Source organism: Amphiura filiformis, chromosome 3 (assembly GCF_039555335.1).
Source record: "Amphiura filiformis chromosome 3, Afil_fr2py, whole genome shotgun sequence".
NCBI classification, from domain to species: Eukaryota; Metazoa; Echinodermata; class Ophiuroidea; order Amphilepidida; family Amphiuridae; genus Amphiura; species Amphiura filiformis.
The window spans coordinates 9,836,483-9,846,154 of NC_092630.1; the positions used below are offsets into that span (position 1 = coordinate 9,836,483).

Consider the following 9,672-nt stretch of genomic DNA (forward strand, 5'->3'; position numbering starts at 1 on the left):
TTTAAAGTGTTGTTATCTTGCACAAAGGGTGTTGTTTACCTTTATTCACTGTTTCACAAGACAATAACTTAATAGGTATGGGTTTAATTTGATTTTGATGTTATACTTAAAGACAATTTAGTGCACAGTTCAGTGTATCCAGTACTATTTTATATCTTGCCAAAGCTAATCCACCTCAGGAAGGTTTCAGTATTCAGGCGTTTTTTGCTGTGTTATATTATGTCAGGTTAGGTATTTGGAAATGGTGAAACACAATTAGTGCTATTGCTAAGATTTTGCTTATTGAATATTGGATTCGTTGTCTTCAAAATGGATTTTGGGATAAAAAGTACCATGTTTCAAAATACAGCGATTTATTATGTTCAGTCATATATCCCTTACTATCAAATTTTGGAATTGCGGTTTTGAACTTTTGGTTATTTATGCATGGTGGTAGGTAGAGTTTTAGGGTTGCTTTTGTTTAGGTTATTTCCATATTTTGGACTGAATGAGTAAATCAGTATCATCAAATAGGAAGAAAATAAACTATACCAACAGTTTACTATATAAACAAAATGCACCAAGCCCGGTTGACTGAGACAAAAATGCCCGGCGCACGTTCATTTTAGTCGCAATCCCACTTTAAGCAACATAATTATGTAATTTTCTTTAGGTAAAATATATCAGCAAATAACAGTAATAGGTCCACTTTATTTCCATTTTGTCAGACCTGTCGTAAGTTTTGTGCAATATTTATTTATTTGGAAGAAGCCAAATTTCCGGCCAAATTATCCTATCCTGCCTATAAAGAGCTCTATAAAAAAGAATCTATTTTGATATACTAAGTATTCCCTTTTGTGTGTGTCTTTTGTACATTGTTCAATTAACAAGTTACTATTACTCAGAAGCTCAGAATATATTTTTATACAATTTCTTCCTTCCTTATATTGGACTTATACTTCATTTAATTTCCAGTTTCGTTTCGGCTAAAAATATTGGCTTACCAATACACGGAAAGTATGTTAAAATAACAAAAGGTTTTTTTTCTCTCTTTACAAAAGTTATTCTTTGCAATAACTTTGTACATTGGTCGAAAGAAATAACAAACAAAGCTATAGGCGTATATCCTGCCTATACCCTTTTTCGTTTCTTTTGTATATTTTCCCTAAACTATCCTATAACCAAGAATGTATATTATATATGCATATTTCTCCTATTATTTATTATTCCATTTTCGTTACAGCGTAAAATGTAGGCATACCAAAAACACATGTAATTTCACATTGAAATAAAAAGTTATTATAGTCGCAAATTGTGACCGGGGTAAGAGGTCTTGTAAATTTTAGGTGATGGGTCTGTTTCAAAAAGTGTGAACTTATGACATGTAGGAGGTTTCAATATGATGCCAATGAAACGGGTTCTTTAGTCATGTTTTTGAGGTAACACTTGTTACATTAGTAGTTTCGGAAGCTTCAAAAGATGGTCCCATTGTTTGTTTGTTAGTCCGTGTGGAGACACGCTTGGATCCTGATAGGAACAGATTCAAACAAGATGTTCTTAATGTTGTAAAGGTTAATGAAGACTCATCATCATCATCGAAAGCTTCACCAACAATAAAATGAACATTTTGGAGGAAACAGTCTTACTATTATGGATATGGCTCCATAATACGCTTAGAAAAAAGGTTCTAGCCTATATAGGGGATACAGGAAAGCTAAGGGTTCTAAGAATTTGCAAGAATCCCAAATGGTTCTTTCTGGTCTTTGCAGAACCTTTTCATGTCTAAAATGGTTCTTTTGTGCCCTTTGCAGAACCATTGTAGTTCTTTGTAGAACTATTTAAGATTCTACTTAAAGGAGAGCTGGAGAACTTTTAAGGTTTGCTTGGAACCTTTTTTCTAAGATTGTACAAGCATGTAGCTAGGCCATCAAGAAGTTTTTACATTTATGTCACCATTGTGGATCTGTTTAGTTACAACTACATTAACACATTGGGCTGATGCAAAGCCGTTTTGTATTCAATGCTATAATATGATGATAAAATCAATTTGTATATTTAAAATTATCATCAAATTGAAACAAAGTTCTTGTAATTGATATAACTGTATAATTCGTTAAAATAGTTAGATTGTTGAAATAATTATTGTTATTTTACTGCGATATTGAAATGAAGTTTTTTTGTTTATACCATGCGATATTTGTAGAATGTTGAAATATATTTGTTATTGCGATGCGATGATATTATAATAGATTGTTGAAATAGTTATTTTATCATATGTTTGGTTTGCGTTTTTATTAATATTGAATTATTAAAAAGTTGTTATGCATCCTCTACTGACATTAGTTCAAAGTTTTTGGTGTTTTAGATTTGCTATAAAATTTATTTTAGCAGAATTCGTGATTTTGTCATTTCAAAAATAGAATAGCCAGAAAATTTGTATCCAACTCGTAACTTCAAATCATTAATGTTGATCATCTGTACTATAAACATGATAAACGTGTTATTATTAAAGCGATAGGCGTGAATTTGGTAAAAAAATTTCCAAACCTGATATTTTGGTATAATGTATTTGTAATGTTAATCAGAATCTGCCAAATTTGATTGCATGACAATAGAACAATTAAGACATAATTATTATTATTTTATTTAAATCCCTTATAGAACACTACAGTTCAGTGATAGTGTGCACGGTTTTCTTAATTTTTACCTCATCGGCTTCAAATTGGCCCAAAACACGCCCTGATAGTTTTTACTAATTGTTTCATAATTTTTGGCAAAGAATAACAAAATTAACCGAAATCGTATGCTGCGTATTCCACTCTTGAGCTTTATTTGGAATGATATGGACATAAATGGAACACATTTCCTTGTTGCTTTCGTTTTAGATTGCTATATAAGGATGTTTCACGTCTGCAAAATTAAGACAAACTAAATTTAATTTTAATATTCAAATAAATAGTATGTGGGTTTTCTTTCATTTTACCTTATTGTTTCGCCTTAACCTTCCTGACAGTTATTACTAACATTATAGTTTTTAACAAAGATTAACACAATTAAAGTTTGACCGAAATCGTGTATTATGGCTTTAATAAACATTAAGAAATAAGAATATATGATCATTCAGGTATATATATATATTTGAATGTGATATCTCTTGATATTATATGCGTATGGTTTACGATTATTGTAGAAGTTGCTGTCGAAATAAAAACAAAGAAAAATTAAACGAATGTACACTGTTAGAAAAAAACCTGTATTTTACCGGTAAAATACCGGCGTCCCAGCTGCCAGTATTTTACCGGTAAAATACAGCAACCGTAAACAAGAATTGACCGTTAATTGAACAATTCGTTTGATTTTTTAACGGATGCTGTATTTTACCGGTAAAATACTGGCAGCTGGGACGCCGGTATTTTACCGGTAAAATACAGCAACCGTAAACAAGAATTGACCGTTAATTGAACAATTCGTTTGATTTTTAACGGTTGTACGTTTTCTCCTAAAAACCGGGTTTTTTTCCTTCGTGCCCGTTACTGGTAAATTAACAGTGGAATAATGCAATAATACGACTTTTAACGTTTTTTAAGAGGTCCTTAAATTCTAATAACAACGTTAATTAACGATAACAGTGTTATTTTATGGTACTTTCTACATAAAAGACCCGTTATTTGGAGTATCTGGGCAGTATAAATGCCATCTTCAGCCGTAATATAACACTATACTATCTCTTAATTAACAACATTTTAGGTAAAATGACGCTTGACAATGTCAACAAACGATGTTTTAATGTTATTTAACAGTTGGCGTGAACATACATGATAGATGTTATTTTACTGAGATCGTGTATAATTTCAGTTCTACTGTAAATAAACGTGGCAGAATGTTATTCCATAGTAAAATTGTATATTTCAGGGAGTAACGTAAACAAACTATTGTACTGTAAAATAGCGTTGAAGGCGGTTATTTTACAGTCACTTTGTATATTCCACGTCAGGTCGTTATTTCACAGTCAATTTGTATATTCTAGGTAGCAACGTAAATAAACTTTTGTTCTGTAAAAAATAGCATTGAAGACGTTATTTCAGGGAGTAACGTAAATAAACTATTGTACTGTAAAATAGCGTTGAAGGCGGTTATTTCAGTCAATTTGTATATTCCACGTGAGGCCGTTACTTCGCATTCAATTTGTATATTCCAGGTAGTAACGTAAACACAGGTTTGTACTGCAAAATTTACAATACAAACTAGTTTATTTACGTTTAATTGCAGACGTTGCTACAGGTAACGTAAATAAACATCTGAAAATTAAAGTTGTTGACTGATCATTAATTGTTATAAATCATGCCTTCGTAACACATTCATGCTGTGAGTACTCAGCAAACTAATTTGAAAAGGAATAAACAACAAATCACACGAAGGTGTGTTCACAATCTGTTTATTAATCAGCACAGCTGAGATAAACAACAACAAACAGATGAACAAGATCAGTAAAATCTTATAAACATTGGTTTCCTCAAAATGCAGAGAGCCCTTTGTTGAACTAAACCCTCGAAACTTACACATGCAACAAATACAATGTATCAATATACATGTAAATCTGTCAGTCTATATCAAAACGACTTTTGGTACAATAATACAGAGTATGAAAAATGAAATTAAAAAGATTAGTCGTGTCCACACAGTAAGGTTTAAGACATTTAAACCCAGGTTTAAATTCAGATGGATTTAGCGGCGGGTTTAAATTGCTGTCTGAACGATCATCGGATTTAAGTCTAGCAGATTTATCGAGCCCTAAATCCGCCAATTTAACCCTGCTTTTGACCAGGGTTAGTAGCGGGTTTAAGCTTAAATCCGCTGTGTATGAACGGTGTTCGTAGAGCTGTCGGGTTTAAGGGGTAAAAACTAACATAATGCCCATTGAACTACGCAGTTTAGATAGAAGCGAACTCTATTACATGTATTATGCCTATAGGGTGCCGATTTCATGATGGAAGCAGGTATTACGAGTTGAGTTATAAATTTTAGAATTTCATGTTTCATATTTTGATCGCGTTAGGCCCCTACTATATAAAAGTCACGGTCAACGTTTTTAGCTATTCGGGGCAGCAGAGGAAAGGGCAAATTTTCATCATGCTGTAGGCCTATATCATTCGAATTTCAACAACGGGTATTTTCGTGCCAAAGTATTGCTTTGAACTTGAAGATAAAACATCGAAAATTGTCATGTGCACACTTGTACATTTCGTATAATCGAAAGTTCTAAGGAAATATGCTCAAATAGCACATAGTCTAAACCCGGGTTTAAGCTTATTGGATTTAGGCACTAAACCTGACTGTCTGGACGTGCAGAGATTCTATCGGATTTATTTTAATTGCAGCGGATTTATAGGTGATAAAGATAAACCTGGATTTAAATACATGTGAGAACGCAGCTTAAGTTGACTTATTTCCTGTGTAACTAAGTAAATAAGCATTTAATTATTACAAATTTGGTAGCATTTTTAGGAAGTGAAATATAAGTAAAAGTAGGCCTTGATGATTAACTAAGAGTATCTGATTTCTTATTCTCAGACCAAGTCCATCGTTTTGATATGAATTGACACAAATAGCAATAGCAATATAAATAACGTGCTATTTTTTATATTTTCAACAACTTTACTTTCACATAATTTGAGGCCAAAAATATAAACTCAAACATAGAAAATCATGTATAGGCCTGCACTGTGAATTCCCTTCTTGGAATTTGTTCATTGAATACTTCTTGATATCTTCTTAATGTTATTTTTGATATTTTTATCAACTTTACACTTTCACATAATTTGTGAGGCCAAAAATATAAACTCAAACATAGAAAATCATGTATAGGCCTAGGCCTGCACTGTGAATTCCCTTCTTGGAATTTGTTCATTGAATACTTCTTGATATCCTCTTAATGTTATTTTTGATATTTTTATCAACTTTACACTTTCACAAAATTTGTGAGGCCAAAATATAAACTCAAACATAGAGAATCATGTATATAAGCCTGCACGGTGAATTCCCCTCTTGGAATTTGTTCATTGAATACTTCTTGGTATCTTCTTAATGCTATTTTTGATATTTTGATCAACTTTACACTAAATTCATATAATTTGTGAGGCCAAAAATATAAACTCAAACATAGAAAATCATGTATAGGCCTGCACTGTGAATTCCCCTCTTGGAATTTGTACATTGAATACTCCTTGGTATCTTTTTAATGATATCTTTTATATTTTCATCAACTTAAGGAGGAGCTGACCCTTCGCGTTTTTTTTTTTTGCACCTAATTACTAACAGTATTCCTGACTATATTCTGAAGAATTGGGAAGGGCTACAAAAACCAAAGTTACCATGACTATAGCCAAGATTACCATCATCATGTCTATGAAGTTTGATTTTGTTTAGCTTTTACAAATTTTCTTCGAGAGTGTAAAATGTTCGAAAAACAAAAGTTTTGAACATTTGACACTATATGCGAAAAATCAATAAAAGCTAAACAAAATCAAACTACATAGGAAGGATGGCAAAACCTTAGCTATATTCATAGCAACTTTCATTTTCTAGCCTTTCCCAATTCTTCACAATACAACCTAGAGTAGTACCGCTAGGTGCACGAAGGGTCAGCTCCCCTTAAAACTTTCACAAACTTTTGTGAGGCCAAAATATAAACTCAAACATAGAAAATCGTGTATAGGCCTGCACTGTGAATTCCACTCTTGGAATTTGTTCATTGAATACTCCTTGGTATCTTCATAATACTCCATGACTTAAACAGATTACAAAGACTAGAATAAATACTTGATGACAGAGGCCAAGTCCCAACCCAAACTCACTCCATAAGTAAGCAATGTGCTGGTGGTATGATTTGAACCCAGAATCTCCTGGTCACTAGTCTGTACAATTAACATGATTAATGGTACGGTACTGTAGAACTAATCACAGTAATGCTAGACAAAAGCATTGATCACTTTTCAATTAGTTTTGAGTGGAATTATCAATCTGTCTTGAGTTTTGCCATAGAGTAGCCCATGTCTCTCACTGGTGAACTATCAGTTCATTTGTAATACTTTTAGCTCCCTTATTTGTGAGTCTCACTATGATTGGCTACTTGGGCAACTGGTGTGTTGCAACTGGTTCGACCACGTATTGTTCGTGTATTACACAATAAACAGTGGCGCAATATTGAACCAGCACTTTTGTTTCACGATTGCCGAAGTTTGAACCCAATCATAGCTCTAGTAACCAGTCACATTTCTCAATTGTTGATATAGATATATGCAACAACCTACTCTGAACAGAATACATAATTCAGAACAGTAAACATCAATTCGACATCTGATGATTTAGATGATAAGATATAGCTTCCTTTATCCGTTCAATTTCAAAGTCTATAGCCAATCACTTTCAAAGTCTTTCAGTTTGTTACATAGTTGGAGGACTTGTGGATGAACGGCTGTCTTCTTGCCTTTCTTTTTACTTCTCTTGGACCCTTGACTAGGGTTGATGCCAAGGAAGCACCTGAAATCAAATTCATACATTCATATCAGTTCATTCAATATCAGTGACAATACATTGTAATTTGTAGTTTTTATTATTGAATAATATTCTATGTAAAAGATTTTCATAGACATTGAATGCTGTTAACATAAGTCACAAACATCTAAGAATATGGTTCATTCATATATCAAAAGGGTTTTGCACTAAATTATTACAACGAAAGGTATTTAAGTTGAAACTTATGCACTACATGGATTTTTCATATTAGTTTATTTTGAAGGACTGTATAATTTTAACATTTTTGACCTACTGTGGACTAACCACTCTACAAATTATGATTTTCCCACTAGTTACAGGCCCATACACATCAACTGACACTGATTGATGATCACATGATTCAGGTGTTTCTGTTTAATGTTAAGGTTGGATTCAGGTACAGCAATTTGTCCATTTGAACTGTTGTTGAAATCTATACAGCAGATTTGCCAATAATAAAATGAATATTTTAACTTGTTTCCAGCATTACTAAATACTATTAAAAAAATATCATCAGACATTGGAAGCAATCAAAATATGCACATTATTTAGTTTTCATCATTGTTATTATAATTAAAAAGCTACAAGGGCTACAATAGTACATGTACAATGAAACCAGTAATGAATTACACATTATTTGAATTCCTATGATCATTTTACATAAAACTCCTCAAATCTATTATAAAAGTTTCAAAATTATTGCAAAAGTTTCAAATAAATTGTGAAATAGCTTCTTGCACCCTCAGTTCATCCAATCCATAATGTGTTGGGCGGTACAAAATGTTAATAATGAAAACACATCACACAACACCTCAAAGCAAATGAAGCAGAGAAATAAACATCCTTATATATAATCTTACCTCTGAATAAATTCCAATGTTGCTCCGATATTCTCAGGGTACTCGAAGTTAAAGACGTAGAATGTAGAGAACCACAGGGCCAATGCTGACAGCTGGTTGGTGATGAGATCAATGACTACCTTCCCATTTATTGTCAGTGAGAACTTGTTAGTGTCAAATGGTGAATCTCCTATTTAAAGTAAAGAAAGATAAAATGCATTGCATACACACAATGAAAGGAATGCCAGTTAATTGAACAATTCGTTTGATTTTTTAACGGATGCTGTATTTTACATTAACATTCTAACGATTTTAACAGTGTCTGTAATGTAATTTTAAAAGAAACTGTAAGAAAACATTCAAACGCATGTTTTTATTTGTAAATAAACAGTAAATTGAAGTTTGAGAAACTGACCCAAATGACCCACAGAAAGATAAGCATTGATCTATGGTACCGGTACATGGGCATTTAGATCGTACCATGCACTTAAACCATGTGAACTAAAACAACTAGCGTTTACTTGCCTGTCTCTGTTAAAGTTGACCAGCAAAGAAGCGATCTAGCAAACTTATCAAAGTAAAACACTTCGACGCCACGGTCGTCTTCTTCAAGTCCTATCGGCCGATATACGTCTCATTACAGCGCGCAACGGCTACTCCCCGGGGGCTGCTCCTCTGCATGCGGTATTCTGATACTAACAGCGCATCCTCAGTTCAATCAATTATGCATAATTACCCAGCGAAAACGGTCTATAAAGTATTATTACAGGAGACCTGTGAACTTACGGGTTTTCAAAAAAGAAAATACATTTTTATTTGTTTGTTTCTGTAAATTTACGGATTTACCAGAACATCCATATTTTTCTGTAAAATAACATTAATTCCGTAAAAATACGGAATGATTCCGAGTTGTTTGGAATATTTACCGTTAAAACTCTACGGAATATTACGAATATTCTGTATTTTTAAGGAATATTTTCCGTAAGAAACCTCGTTTTATTCTGTATTTTTAATGAATAAGTTTTACGGAATAAATAAATTACAATTTACGGATGTTCCGTAACCCTGCTGCCGGAATGTTCCGTAAAATAACGGAATAGTTTGCTTCTATAAAAATATGAAAATATATCTCAAAACACTTAAAAAGTGAAGTATAATGTTGAAAAACAATTAGGGTCCTATGTGTTTTTACCTGCGGTAGGATCAATTCACATTTATATTATGATTTAATTTGATATTTTTAACAGTGATGGTGTTAATTAAAAAAAAAATGGTGAAAGTCATATTTTACCTGTAAATT

At 32.6% G+C, this 9,672-nt stretch overlaps 1 long non-coding RNA gene across 1 annotated transcript; it reads right to left on the reverse strand.

Annotated features, from left to right (window-relative positions):
- Positions 1-6,665: 6,665 nt before the first annotated feature.
- On the reverse strand, positions 6,666-9,089 carry LOC140147981 (uncharacterized). The gene is made up of 3 exons (XR_011858427.1): positions 8,898-9,089; positions 8,394-8,562; positions 6,666-7,518 (listed from the first exon to the last, which is right to left on the reverse strand). It is a non-coding gene; the product is annotated as an uncharacterized lncRNA (long non-coding RNA).
- Between the last annotated feature and the right edge of the window lie 583 nt (positions 9,090-9,672).